At 36.3% G+C, this 14,451-nt stretch overlaps 1 protein-coding gene and 1 long non-coding RNA gene across 5 annotated transcripts in view; one reads left to right on the top strand and one right to left on the bottom strand.

The window, feature by feature from the left end:
- LOC108739782 (myosin heavy chain, cardiac muscle isoform) overlaps positions 1 to 7,390 on the bottom strand; it is a 39,538-nt gene extending 32,148 nt beyond the window's left edge. For all 4 annotated transcript variants that reach the window (XM_025975715.1, XM_025975717.1, XM_025975716.1 and 1 more), the window contains exon 1: positions 7,173 to 7,390. The gene's annotated coding sequence lies outside the window, so the exon portion shown is untranslated. The remainder of the gene's footprint in view (positions 1 to 7,172) is intronic.
- Positions 7,391 to 7,556: 166 nt separating this feature from the next.
- On the top strand, positions 7,557 to 13,751 carry LOC108739787. The gene is made up of 3 exons (XR_001938232.1): positions 7,557 to 7,648; positions 7,900 to 8,054; positions 13,570 to 13,751. It is a non-coding gene; the product is annotated as an uncharacterized LOC108739787 (long non-coding RNA).
- The last annotated feature ends 700 nt before the right edge of the window (positions 13,752 to 14,451 follow it).

Raw genomic sequence — 14,451 nt, forward strand, 5'->3', positions numbered from 1 at the left:
GTTAATAGAAAGGCAGCTAACTTTTTATAAGCTAAAAGCTAATATAAAGAAGTGTTCCGCTTTGTTCTTGGAATAGAAAATTATCCTTAATTATATAACCAAATATGAATATGAACACAAAAGAATGCACTGAATATAAGATTATGTCATAAACAGCACATACAAAATATGTACAAGAACTAAAGGCGGAAACACATTAGTAAAACGCAACGCGACCCGATGAAACGCGATGCGTGTTGAGTCGAATCAAATGTATTGTTTTCTATAGACCAGAATCTTGAGTCGTTTAAGTATCATATATGTACCCAAAATTTATTTATTAAATCCATAGTAAATAACCATACACTTCCAATGCTGTTCGCTAACTGTATTCAGAAATTGCTAGTATGTCGTGGGGTCGCGTGTTGGTAATGTGCACGGTGCATATCGGGTAATAATGTGTTTCCGCCTTAATACATATGCGCATATTTCAAAAGTTAGAGAGTCAAATCAACAACGCACCATTTGGTCATAGAAGAGCATTACAATCGGAAGATACTAGCTTAAGCACGAATAGTAATAATACGTTTAGTCGACTGTGAAAAAGCATTCGACAAAGTTTGACACCAACGCTTAATAAAGATGCCAACATTCAAATGCATCGACGAACACGATGTTCAAATTATTCAAAAGGTTTGCTGCAATCAAAGGCTGTTGTCAAAGTGGAAAATGAAACAAAAAGGCCGTACGCTAAACAACTTTGGATGAGGGAACATCCGGAATTACTATGGAAGGGAAACCTATAACTAATATGTATTAGGGACGCCGATGACTACGACATTTATTCATAACGCAATTTAACAGTGAACATAATTGATATAATTGAAATTAAGAAAGTTGCCCAGCTCAAATACTTACAAACAGTATTAATTTACTTAAATGTACAATCTCAAAAAATACGAACACACACAAAGATGACAAAACATATTAAAAAAAAACTGTTGTGTAATAAGGTAGTAAGGATCCAAATTTGAAAAATACTGCATTTATCCAGTGCTTATAGTTATGGAATCGAAGCGCGTAGGTACTCGAGTTATGAAGGACAAAGTAAATTCCTTATTAGATCTACGGAAAACATAAACGGTGGTCTCGCCACTCAAGTGGATGTCTCCAATTCAAGCTATGAGTAAAGTGCACAAAGATCGTTAAATTGTTTATCATAATCATAAAACGCGTTATATCAATGAAAACCTTTTGTGAATTACTTCTTACATATGTTGTTTGCAAACAGTAGGCTCACTTTCGGATTTGCCTTTTTCCAAATTTTATAATATATCACCTTTAACAAAATTTCTTTTTCGAGGATTTGCTTCGGCTTAATCAATTATTTCACCAATACTAAATATTTAATATTATTCTAAAAAGTCCATGGTTTACTTTGGGAATTACAAGAAAAAATCCTTTATCAGCGCCAAGAGGCACACTTTACGCTCCTTGAATTTGATAGATCCCAAAACCACACCTCTAACTGTCGTAAAAGAGTGTTGGTTTCAATTTAAGAAGTCGTCTGTAAGTAAAGTTATTTGTTGAACTCTATTTCAAGGCAGTGAGTATCTTCGATGTTCTGTTGGAACTGTCTACGGCGTGCTGATGAGAACCATGATTTCGACAAATCACTAACGCTGTGGTTCAGCTTAAAAAGTCGGATATTCTCAATCGAAAAGGAACTCGTCAAACAGTAATGAATTCACCATTAGTGACAAATTTGTACCTACAGACAACGTTTACTACGCCATTTATAGTTATTCGTATTAACGATTTGCTAATTTACTCTCGAACTTTCGAGATCATTCTATTATTTTGCTGTTTTCTACATGATCATGATTCTAGAATATTCGGCTCGTGTATGTAAGCAGAATCGTCTGCCCAATCATGACCTAGAGGTTTAGACCATTTTTTAGCTTTCGCCTCGATTCCGGGTCCATCTGGATAACTTAGGCAAATGCTGGGGCAGTAATATTCCTCAGATAATCTTTCGTTCTATTCTGTTTTCATTTCGTACGTCTCATCTTCCTCACCCGCACCACCATCCACCCATTCCCACGATTCCTGAAAGGAGGCAGAAGAGTGTCTTCCGTCCTTCCGGCCCGCTCACTAGCATTGCTGGCAGGTAGGAATGAAACACCCAAAATTTTTTTTTAATTTTTTTCCTAATCAAACCAGTTCAGTGTACTAGTTCAAAACAACAGTAAGAAAGCGTTTTAAATAATATGAGCGGATCAAAATAGAATAGAAGAGTTTTCGTCTTCTAAATAAAATCGTTTCAACGAGGATAGCTGATAATAAAACGTTCTAGATGATTAAAATGTTTAATTAAAAGATGGAAAGGATTCTCAGAACTACACTTTCGATGTCCACGATTGTATCGTTTCATTGTAATTTTTAATTAAAAATCTTTAATTTTGACGTATTCCAGATAGTACAATACAATTGGACAAAGAGTGGGTTTAAATGTTTATATTCGACTGCACGGTTGATTGCATATGCATACATTCCAATGACATGTTATGATTATTCAATTTTTAATACTTGACGATTATAATGATTATACTTTAAAATTATTGAAAATATCGCCAATAGTAAAAAGTTCTAAGCACCATTGATAACGGTAGCCATCGTCAAAATTTGGACGTTTCTACGATTCCACAGTTCAGTCAGCAGAATCAAAGTTCTTAAAAATGTCGGAACTGCACTTCTAACTGAATTAAGATACCGTAAAATCAAAAAAATTAACAAATCTAACAGTACACCGACTTATGACACTACTCAAACCTCCAACTTACACAAACTTGGACTTATACAATTTATAAGGCAGCTACAAAACAACAAATGAATAAAACATAAACATAATGCACAGATATTCTTCGTGAAAATAAAAACGTTGTGTCGTCAGCCAGGTAGGAGTAAATTAGATTTATGAAAGCTTCAGCGTCGTGTCTGACACATAACACATAGTTTCGGTAGTTCATTTTTCTAAAATAATTTTGCTTCAATTTGAAGGAAAAACTAAAACATTAATCAAACGTATTTTTTCTAAACCAGTGCTTTTGGCCCCATTTACTTCCTATATAACTGCATTAAACAATCCTAGAAATGTATGCTACTAAGTTATTATTACTTACATACGTATGTATAATAGCTTCTCCTTACTAGTAGCTAATTAGCGTTTATTTACACTAACATTAATAATGCTTTACTAATAAACATTTACGGAAATGTTCAAGCAACTTTTAGAGATTTTGATGACCAACGCTGATGAAGCGCACGGCACAGATTGCACAAAAGTAGTTATAGATACAGAGAGAGGTGCGACTAAGCCTGTGCGCGACAGTAATCAACGTCCTGATTTCCGCATGATTTCCGGCAATTTTCAATATCGCTGTCATGGCTACCAGTCATAATAATTGAGCACACATCATAAAACAGGTAGTTTCATTTGACAAATATTTTTAATAAGTAATATAATTACATTCCATTTTAATCTTTTTAACGAATCCTTATTCACATATCCATTTTTTAAAACGGGTCCTGGTAGATAATATAGAATAACGTTTATAATTTTTATGAAGAAAAATTACTAAATGTAAGGGCTGTTGGTTGAGAGGCAAATTATTCTAGTTGACTGGTTTTAAAACTTCAATATTAGCATTATTTACAGATAACTGAGTTTACAGTCAGATTGAGTAGTTTCCGGATGGTTACAGATCTTCTACTAGAATATTGCAAAAGTTGTACAAATAACAGAGTCCAACACTACTTAGAAGGTGACTTCCATCTTGAAATTATAGGCGAGAAATTCTCAAGCCTCAGGATTAACTATTCATATTATTGAAGTAGTTACCTAAAAAATTAACATTAAATATGCTTCGTAGAAAATATTGTATAGTAGCCTCAATGAATTGACCCTTAAAATAGGAGAGACCGGGGCAAAATGGGATACTTAAAAGAAGAAGTGATCATATAAAGAAAATGAAATTGTTTAATAAAATAACTTTTACAATAAGAAATTGGAATAGGACGGGGGTAAAAAGAGCATATATTTTAATCAGACTGTCAGTGTTTACAAGTATGCGCAAAATTGTCGTGGTTATCAATTCCAACACAGGAATTATATTATGGTCTCAATCATGGCACACACTACAACATATCAAAATACCCATCCTTTGCAAGTACATACAAGCGCAATATCCAGCAGCACTGCTTAAAGGTTAAGGTCATTACTAAACAGAGGACACTGGTTCGATTCCGAATTTCCTTGGATCACTTTGGCAAATGATGAGGAAGTATTAATGATAACTTTATTTCACAGATGATCCTTTACTTCTCTTTATTTCGTCCGTCTCATCTTTCTCACCCCAACCGACACCCACCCATTTTCATGATTCCTAAAAGAAGGTGAAGATAACCTTCCGCTCTGCTCTCCGGAGTAGTCCGGAGGGACTGCTTGTCCAATAGAATTAGAAACTAGTAGGATTGACTCATTCAAATGTTTTTCAAGAGCACTTTATTTCTTGGGTTTGTTAATATTTTTCTATCCGGATTGAGTATCCCGTTAGGCCCCACCATTTTGCCCCAACAAACATATTTTGTACTTAAACTAAGTACTTCTAACCTAAAACAGTGACGGCTATGAAAAGTACCTTATATCAAACTCCGACACCACTGTTACGATTTAGGGCTGAAAATACTGCAAAAATATTTAGTTACTCGCCTGATAACACGTCAATATTTGTCACAAAACTTCGCATAATAAGAACAAATTCAATCTTTTCTCACAGTGCAGCAAAAAAAAAATAACCACACGTTCCCTTCCAGCTGACTCGTGTAGAGCGACTTAAGTTCGTCCGAATAGCCCTATCGGGACCACATATGCACATACTAGTTACATACATTAGCTCTCGTCGCGGCTTGCCCGGAACCTTGTTTTGTCACGGTCTCGCCTACTATTCTTAACTTTCCAAAACTAAAACTAAAAACTTTTGGGTGTTTCATTCCCACTAGCCAGTAATGCTGATGGGCGGGCAGTCCCTCCAGACTACGCCGGAAGGTAGGGCCGAAGGCCCTCTTTAGCCTGCTTTCAGGAATCGTGGAAACAGGTAGGTGGTGATTCGGGTGAGAAAGTTGAGACGGACGAAATGAAGACAGAAGAGAATGAAAGATTATTTGTGGAATATTACTTCCCCAGCATTTGTCTATGTGATCCAAGGAAACCACAGAAAAACTTGGACCAAGGCAGACGGACCCGGAATCGAACCGGCGTCCTCCCGAATGGTAAACTACTAAACTAAACGTCTAGACCATGCCGGTCGGTTAACTTTCCAACGCTTTGCAACCTTTTATATTAATTTGAATTTTGGCATTTTGATAGATATGAATGTCAGTAGGGTACAAAACCTTTAATTTAACAATTGCGGATTTTATTACTCAAAACAGTCCCAAATATTTCAAAAGCTTATTCATTCTGATTGCAACCTTTGACATAATTCTTCATATCTAGTATCGTAATTTTTTAATAGGCAAATGTTTCCTATAGGTATATTTCCCAACAAAACATTCCTCTAGCTTCTTCTAACAGTATGAAATGTTTTTATATTTGCGAACTAAGTACTTAATTCACAAATTGTATAACGTAATAGTATACAGTGACGTACAGTATACTTTTAGGCAATTGATTCTATTCTTTTCAGTGGTTAATGGAGTGCATGTATGCAGGTTTACCCTTATTTAATGCAGAGACGTTAAGAAATTCTTCTAATTTTGGAAAACGTTATTTATTAAATCGACAGAATACTGACCGCTTCGAATTTATTTGTTCAATATTATTTATTATTTGTTTGTGTATTTTTTTATCGGCAAGAATTAAATACACTCTAAAATTAACCAAGATAATTTTAGGTGTAGAAAGAAATTAATAGACACTACCAAAACTAAAAAACCATTTCACACAACAAATAATAAGTACGTCACTTTTGATAGGTAAATACTCTTTCAAAAAATAACATTAACGGTATATGTAGTAGTAGATTTATAGTACCTAATAGTTATCGACCAAAAAAAACAATGTCCACAAATATAATTTAAAATTTGGAGGAAAAAATATCTAATGAATAGTACTTTGAAACCTAGGTATGCCCAATTTTCCTTTTAAATTACGATAAGATATGGTATAACAATCAGAGAAACCAATTCAAACCATAACCTAATATGTTAAAACCAATCATTCCAACTAGCAAACAGTCAAAGTTGGTAATGTAGAGGTTAAAATTAATAATTTAAAAGTATTAAGCATCATTTGGATTGTTAAAGTTAATGTTACCTTAGATATATATTTCATTTTTGTTATTATTGTCATTAATAAAATACGATAAAAACCTACTTAAATTGTTATCAAAAGAATTTAAAATGCTAAGATACTTTCAAAAGAATTACCTAAGAGTGGGAAATTAATTTGTCTGCCTACAGCTTAATGTGATGTAGACATATGAGTTTCCAAACTATGAAAAACGCAAGGTTTGTTGGGCATATAAATCAAAAGCACATTTTTATGACGCACATGCCGACAGACTGACCAGACACAATTCCGTCGGCGATTTCATAAGAAGTATAAAATTAAAATACAATTCCAGTATAATAAAAATTGCAAACATAATGCGTAGCTAACAGTCCGTTAGTAAATTGGAAAAACATTTTTCCTGATATCTGAAACTACACAAATCTATGCACTTTACTTTTCTTATTATCATTAAATTTTAGTAGGTATCTACAATTTAGTTAAGTCTTGGTAGGTATGTATATAGCAAAATATTTGCTCAGCTGTTAGCTTGGTTAATTTTAATATCTCTATAAGTATCATAAAAGACAACGTTTCTATTTTCTTTATATTTAAACCGATAGAAGCATTAATTTTAAACATTTTTTCTTAAATTGGATAAAAAAAATGTAAAGGAGCATGTTAGCAACTACTTCATCTAATAGTTTTAAAGCAGTTGTCACAATGAAACTTCCTTTGTTATACCAAACGCACACTCTTGAAAAGTTTTCATGCGATAGTTAAGTCGAAATAACATCGTACGTAGTGGCGTTTTTTGTTAATAAGCAGACGTAATAAAAACAAAAAGTCATTTTCGTCTTACGGTTTTTCTTGTCATCCTAAATAAGAACACTTAAAGAACTTTAGGACGCTGCACACTTTCTCTTACATAACTTCAAAAATATATGTTAGCCACGTTTAGATTTCAGGACTTCTGGTTGTATTTTTAGACACACGGTTGTTAGGATTCACCGTACGCATTTACAGCTTAATAGCGGGCAAAGCATTATCTGCTGGTGTACGGAGAAATAATGAAAATAAATACATGCGTAGACAACTGTAACTAATAAGTCTCTAGAAGTACAGAACGGTTGACTACTTTGGGAACCCAGCCAATAATTTTGTTTTTGCCTTTTTCCATAATGGTTTTAATAAAACATTTTTACAGGAGACTCCCACATATTCCAAACTGCATTAGCTATTTCCCGTTCATACGTTCTTTCATACGTTTAAATTGTGACACTGCTACACCTTTAAGCATACCGCATCTACAATGTATTACGTATAAACAGAAACATTGTAAGTAATGGTTTTGTATTTAAAATACGCGCCAATGTGATTTTTTTAATCGACTCTTTACCCACCCATTAAATAATTGACCAATCCTGGCACTACCAATATAAAAATATATATTTGCATGTACATTTGTTAAGTAGCATTTTTTTATATGTACCTGTGGTAACGTAAATCTAACAAAAGCGAGAATGTAATATGAATGTTCAAAGCATTAAAATTAAACATTGATCATAGTGGTCTGTTATAACTTTCAGTAATAGAAGGTTCCGGGGACAGGGGCATCATAGTTGCCATGATGGAATCCAAAAATTACTATGACCTAGCTATGGACTTCCATACCTCGCAAAATCATAACTATTTTTTTCATGAGTAGAAACACATCTTGATAGAAACAAGAAAAAACAATCTCGTAAGTCAAAGCTTTCAATCATTCGACAACCCTTAACTTTACCATTAATTTTCATCTGATAAACAAACTGAAGCTCTCAATCACCTTATAGTGTAGAATTTATTTTGGAAAATAATAAACAGGCGAAAGCATCTCTATATATACAAAGCTGCTTGTCTTGAATGATTGACCGTCTAACTGACTGTTTAACTGATAATCAACGCACGGCCGAAAACTGTTGGATCGATTTGAATAAAGCTGTGATAGCATATTCTGACTTTTATACATAGAAGCGCAATAAGAACGAATTTGCTGAAAGGGCTGACGAAAAAAACGAAAAATTTCAAATAAAGTTGAATAGAAAGATAACGAAATTGTAAGAATGACATATATTCATCGATTTTTCATTATATCGTAGTTCATCAGTTATATGCGGTATTAAATGAAGTATCATAAAATTAATAGACATCTTTAAAATTTCGGAGATATCGAGATATTAAGAATGGTATATATTCCTTCGATTTTTCTTCAGAATCATCATAGCTCTTGATTATTAAGAAACAACATAACATACTGAGGGCGAAACCACAACGGATAACCGTTAGTAGATATTGAAAAAATGGATCTTAACTTATTAATAAATAATTTTATTGACAATTTACCAATTTTTCGTCCGCTGATTGGGGATTGCATATTAAAAAATTAAAAAGGAGGGGCCTTTACGAATAATGATTTAGGAGCCTCCACGTTGAGTCGTCTTAGATAGCATTTACAAAAAAGTATTAGCAAGTTGTAAACATGGTAAACAATGCCAACAGAAAATTATTACGTCTTGTTGGATTTAAAAANGATCTTAACTTATTAATAAATAATTTTATTGACAAATAATATTAGAAGGAAACTTTGCTCAGCAAACTGAGCAGGCTAATGGGCATGTAGCTTGAGGGAGACCTCCCTTTTTTTGGGGAGACAGATGACGGTGGCTTCTTTCCAGACCGGAGGGAAATCCTGAAGCCGTTTGTGATGTTGCAGAGTGTGGTTATGGGTTTTGATGGCAGAACTTTTAGGACACCGTTAAGAATTCCGTCCGCGCCAGGAGATTTTCGGTGAGGAAGATTTCACGAGGGATGTGCGTTGCGTTTAAAGTCGGAAACAGTTGGGATGAAGTTTTGGGAAGCGACGTTGGTGCGCTCGTGAAAGTCGGCAAGGTCAACAGGGCTGGGATGTGGGGAACACTGGAGACAGAGAGTCAGCGAAGATCGCATCTTTTTCCTCATCTGAAATAAATACGAAGCCGTTTTCTTTTAGCGGCGGGAGGTGATGGGTTCTGTTTCGCATAGAGCGGATCGCTCTCCAAGTGCTTTTGGGATGTGTTTCGACCTGAGCGATATAACCGTCGAAGGTGGCGCTACGAAATTCGGTTAAGCGAGTATTCAGTTCGCGCTGGAGTGCATTTCTCTCGGTGCGGTATGCGGAATCACGGTGTTTTTGTTTTTCTTCTTGACGATGGCAAGAATCTCTGTGGGAAGGTGTTTTTCTAGCAAGGACGAGGGGCGGGAGGTCATGGAGAGCTCGATTGCGCTGGTGATCTCGTTTGAAAGGAGATTAACAGCTTTGTCGAGTTTCGCTATTGTGCGAATTAAAGTGCACTTGAAGGAGGATGTTTTGAGAGTGTAGTGGAGACGTAGCCAGCCTAGCGAAGTTGTAAAGTTTGGGGGGTTGAGGGTTGGGTGGCCGACTTCTATTAGGGCTGGAAGGTGGTCGGAGCATAGAGCGTCGAGAACGGTGGGATCGGCAGAAAGAGTGACATTCTTTAAGACGAAGATGTCAAGAATGTCAGGAAGTTAATTGTGGGGGCGCTTCAACGGCGAGATTGAGGTCTGAGACTTTGGCAAGAAGGGAAATGTCTTTTTTGTTAGTGTGTCGGCAGCCCCAGGAGGCGTGTTTGGCATTGAGGTCGCCTGCGACGATCGTTGCGATGTTCGAGAGGAGGAAAGATTTAGTTCAGCTGGGAGGGGGGGGGGTAAAGGGAAATGATACTAAGGGAACCGGAAGTTAGCGAGACTTCAATGTCAACTACCTCTAAGGAATAAGTGGCCAAAGAAATGGGCCTGTATTTTAAAGAGTTCCTAACGAGAATGGCCACACCATCTCCTCGGAAAACTTACAGTCCCTACTATAGGATGTGAGGGTTGGGTTTGACTGTTCCTCGAGGAAGTGTTCGAGTTCAGTCAATTTACCTCTAATGCTTTGAGCATTCCAGGTAACTACTTAAAGATTATTTGGGTGGGCATTTTTATCCATGGATGGGTGTTTGGAGGGCGGCAGTTATGCTGGCTACCATCATTTGCACGATGACCTGAAGTTTCTCTTCCAGAGTTGGAGAAGCAACTGGCGCTGAAGAGATGCTTGGTGTTGCGTTGAACTTCTGGATGGAAGTGGGGGCTGCCCTCACTACCCTGGCGTAAGACATTTGGGGGAGAGTCTCTACGGAGGTAGCTAAAGGACGGGTGATTGCCTTGACACTTTTTGAAGCGGCCGGAGGATGGGAGGGTTTTTTGAGTGGTATAGTTTACTTAGATACCTTGCGACAACTACGATAGGTGGCACGGTGATTCCCTTTGCAGTTAGCACAGGAGGGAATTGCGTTTTTCCTTTCTTTTGTCTCGCATTCGGCGGGGACATGGTTGCGGCCGCACAAAGAGCAGACCCAAGCAGCGTGGCAGTAATTGGTCGTATGAATGAATTTCATACAACGGCGACATTGGAACACTCCTTTGTTGGCTGTTTTCTGTTCAACTTTGACGTTGAAACCGCAGAGCTTGCAAAGTTCGAAGATTGACTTGGACCTAGGGGAAGACTCTGTCTTGTTGAAGTTGGTTGGTTGAGAACTCAACCTTGGATTCGTCGAGGTACGACGATAGACGACGAAAATCGTTCACGGAGTTAGGGTAGTCTCTGATCGAGTTTTGGGTGTTAAAGGCCCGACAAGTGGTAATACAAATTTTCGGCCAAAAGGACTTTTGGTTGATAACAATGAATGGGGGATGTTTAGAGCATTGGCTCGGCTGCTCCGTTTCCGCCTCAGTGTCAGTGGACGTTAACGAAGACGATGATAGGAAGGGTGTTCTCCGGCGTTTGTTGCGACGCTTCCCGGCTTTAGTGAAGCCGTTAGCGCTAACAGATGGTGGCCCTGGTTCGGAATGAACCTGAGAAGGAGCGGAAGGAGTGCCGGATACTATGTCCTTACACATGGGGCTTAGAGGCGATTTTTACTTCGGGGTTTGCATTTTTATACAGACCACCGTACTTCGGAAGAGTTGGAAAAAGGTAGAATTGAAGTAGGATGTAGTAGGAACAACAAAAACATTCTTCCCGATGAAAAACTAGAAAACCGATGCCGGAACTGGATTCCGCGTGATTGGTTGTGTGAAATTAAAAAAAGAATCGTGGTTATGAACTGAAAACTAACAAAGATAAGTGAAACTGGCTATATATTATTATTAGGTATATTAAAGGAACAAGACTAAATTAATTATTGTATAGAAAATATCTCAATTGCCCCCCCCCCCCTTGAGTCAAAAGCTAGGTACATCCATGGGGCAGGGATATTTGTAGGTTTGGAAAATGCTTTGAAGGTAAATGTTAAAGAATTGAATAGTGGACTGGTGATTATAGAGGTGTTAATGACGAGAAGCATGGGTGACAGTGCTCGTATATACATAAGTATTAATGAAGAATAAGAAGAAAGCTAAAAAAACAATGAGGAAAGGACAGTAAATAAATAAAATAGTAATGTAATGATAGTAATATGAGTGTGGGCAAGATAGGTATTGTTGAAAGACGTGAAAGGCAATCAAGGGATGTACACATGAGTAATCACTGGTGTAAAAAATGGGATATGTATATTTAACGGGGCGTGTCCACGGGATGCAGGTACACGTTTATAGGGAGAGGTAAGTAATAAATTGTGCGATGGTATACGAAAGGAGTTGGGAAGAAATATTGAAATTGAATTGAATTGAATTGAAGTTAAAGAAATATAGGCTCAACTCTAGAGAATCAAGTGAACATATTAAGAGAAGCAAAGAGGAATACAGTAATAAATTAATAAATGAAAGGCGCGGCGAGGAGAACGGAGAAGTACTGGAGAATAATATATAGATATAAGAAAAGTAATAAAACTAAAGAGAGTGGAGAGAGGGCCGTAGGAGGGTATAGAATACTAATAGAAAGGAAAAAAGAAGAGTTGGAAAACTGACAAGAGAGGAGGTGATAAAAGGGATGGGGACGCTATAAAAAAAAGCGTTAGCACTAAATGGCATTCCGGGGGCTCGAAGATATGTAATAGATGTAGTATTGGAGAAACGATATTATGGAGAGCTTATGGGAAAGAAGTGAAATGCTTATCTCAGGCATGGAAGTGTGAATAGCATTAGTATTTGAGAAAGGAACAAAGGAGAATATAAAAAATTACAGGGATATTGTAATTATGGATACGGGCTTTAAATTATACACGGAAATGATAAGAAATAGGATAGAGTAGTAGATTTTAAAACCAAGGTACTAAATGAAACGCAATCCAATTTCAAAAAAGGAAAGAGGACACGATTATATGACAAAAGATGTGGTACAGAGGCAGTTGGGATGCAAAAAACAGTGTATTTAATGTTTGTGGATTTAAAAATGGCATACGATAAGACTGTCAAGGGACAAACTGAAATTGAAATGAAATGAAATGAAAAATTAATCAGGGGCAGGCGAGGGAAGGTGATAATACTGTGTGCCAAGGTATTTAAATGGAGGGAAGAAAATAAGCATTGACAAAATTTAGGACAGAAAATGAGTGTGGGTAATGTAAATTTTGAAAGAAAGAAGAGACAAACGGTGCAGGGTGTGTGAGAGGGAGGTAGAATATCTGAAGTATGTGAGGAAAGTAGAATACTTTTAGTTAGTGAACATGGAGAACATGGAAGGAGGTGGATTGAGCCGACTGATGGAAATTTTAAAGAATATTAGATCGTGATAGGATAATGAACGATGTGAAAAAAGAAAAAATTAATTTGACGTTATTTGTGGTGGGACAATACTAAAAAAATTATCAGGACCCTTTTTTCAATACCTACTTCAAGCAAATATTCAAGTCTTGATATCATTTATGATTATGAGTAAAGAGGCCAATAAACTCAACATTACGCCAGCTTGGGGGTTGTTACGGTATTCCTGTCAGTTCTCATATTTTATATAAAAATTTTTGAGACATTCTTTTAAGGGATCCTATTTTCAAATTTTAGACTCGAACCTCACTTCACTTAAGAGCAATACTATCTGTTATAGGTACTTTGTTTCTGCAGTAAACATATATCTAAAAGCTGATTTTTCCGGCCGAATTTGCATATTCTATTTTCATTTGATTTGTACAGAACAACCGAATTTACATTTTGACTTGATTACTCTTTACCAGTCGAATAGTTTTAGTTTTCCCTTTTAACCTACGAAACCGTAAAACAATCCAATCGAGTTTTTTCCTTTTCAGCAACGAAAACAGTCAGGTGTGAGTGTTAGTAATGAGCAAAATTGTTTTTGGTCTTACAGTCTTGATTTGGGTCTTGCGAAAATGCAAGATTAAGACCAAGACGAACATTGTCTTTATACAAGCAAGACCAAGACTAAAACCAGTACCAAACAAACAAGACCAAGAACGAATATGTAAAACCAAGACCAAATACGCAAGTATAGATGAAAAAATATTACTTCCGGTGGATTTATGAGTTAAACTACTTGAAATATGAAGATTGGAAAAACTTTGGCGGTTGTTGTAGAACAAACAGAATAGCTCAAAACCCCAACGCCAAAACACGACACTGTAGTTGTCCGAAGCACTTTTCGGTAACAAAGTTACCTTCTTCAGGGACTGAAGTAAACTAAACCTAAATGAGAACTAATCCTAATTTATACTGATAGTTGTTAAGGTTCAGTGAACATGACCCGAAGCCAACAAGGTAGATGTTCAATGGACCTTAACATCATCATCATAAACGTAATTAAACTAAACTAAATAGCGGAGATCCAGGGATAGGACCGTTGTCATTGTTAAGAACAATTTGTTTATTTTTATAAATGTATAAACTTTCAAAACTGTTTAGTAAACGATTATTCCTAACTTCTTTAACTAACTTAAGGTTATTAATATTAATATTATGTCCATCAGTAAGAATATGTTGGGCAACACTAGATTTTTCTTCTCTACCAAACCTAGCATGAGCTAGATGTTCTTTAAATCTGGTTTTGATTGAACGTCTAGTTTGTCCAATATATTTTTTACTACAGTCATTACAACTAATTTCATATATCCCCGACTTTTCTAAGAATGGAATTTTATCCTTAGGGTTACCAAGGAGAGTTTGAATGGAGTTGC

This window comes from Agrilus planipennis, unplaced genomic scaffold, assembly GCF_000699045.2.
Source record: "Agrilus planipennis isolate EAB-ADULT unplaced genomic scaffold, Apla_2.0 scaffold164, whole genome shotgun sequence".
Classification (NCBI taxonomy): domain Eukaryota; kingdom Metazoa; phylum Arthropoda; class Insecta; order Coleoptera; family Buprestidae; genus Agrilus; species Agrilus planipennis.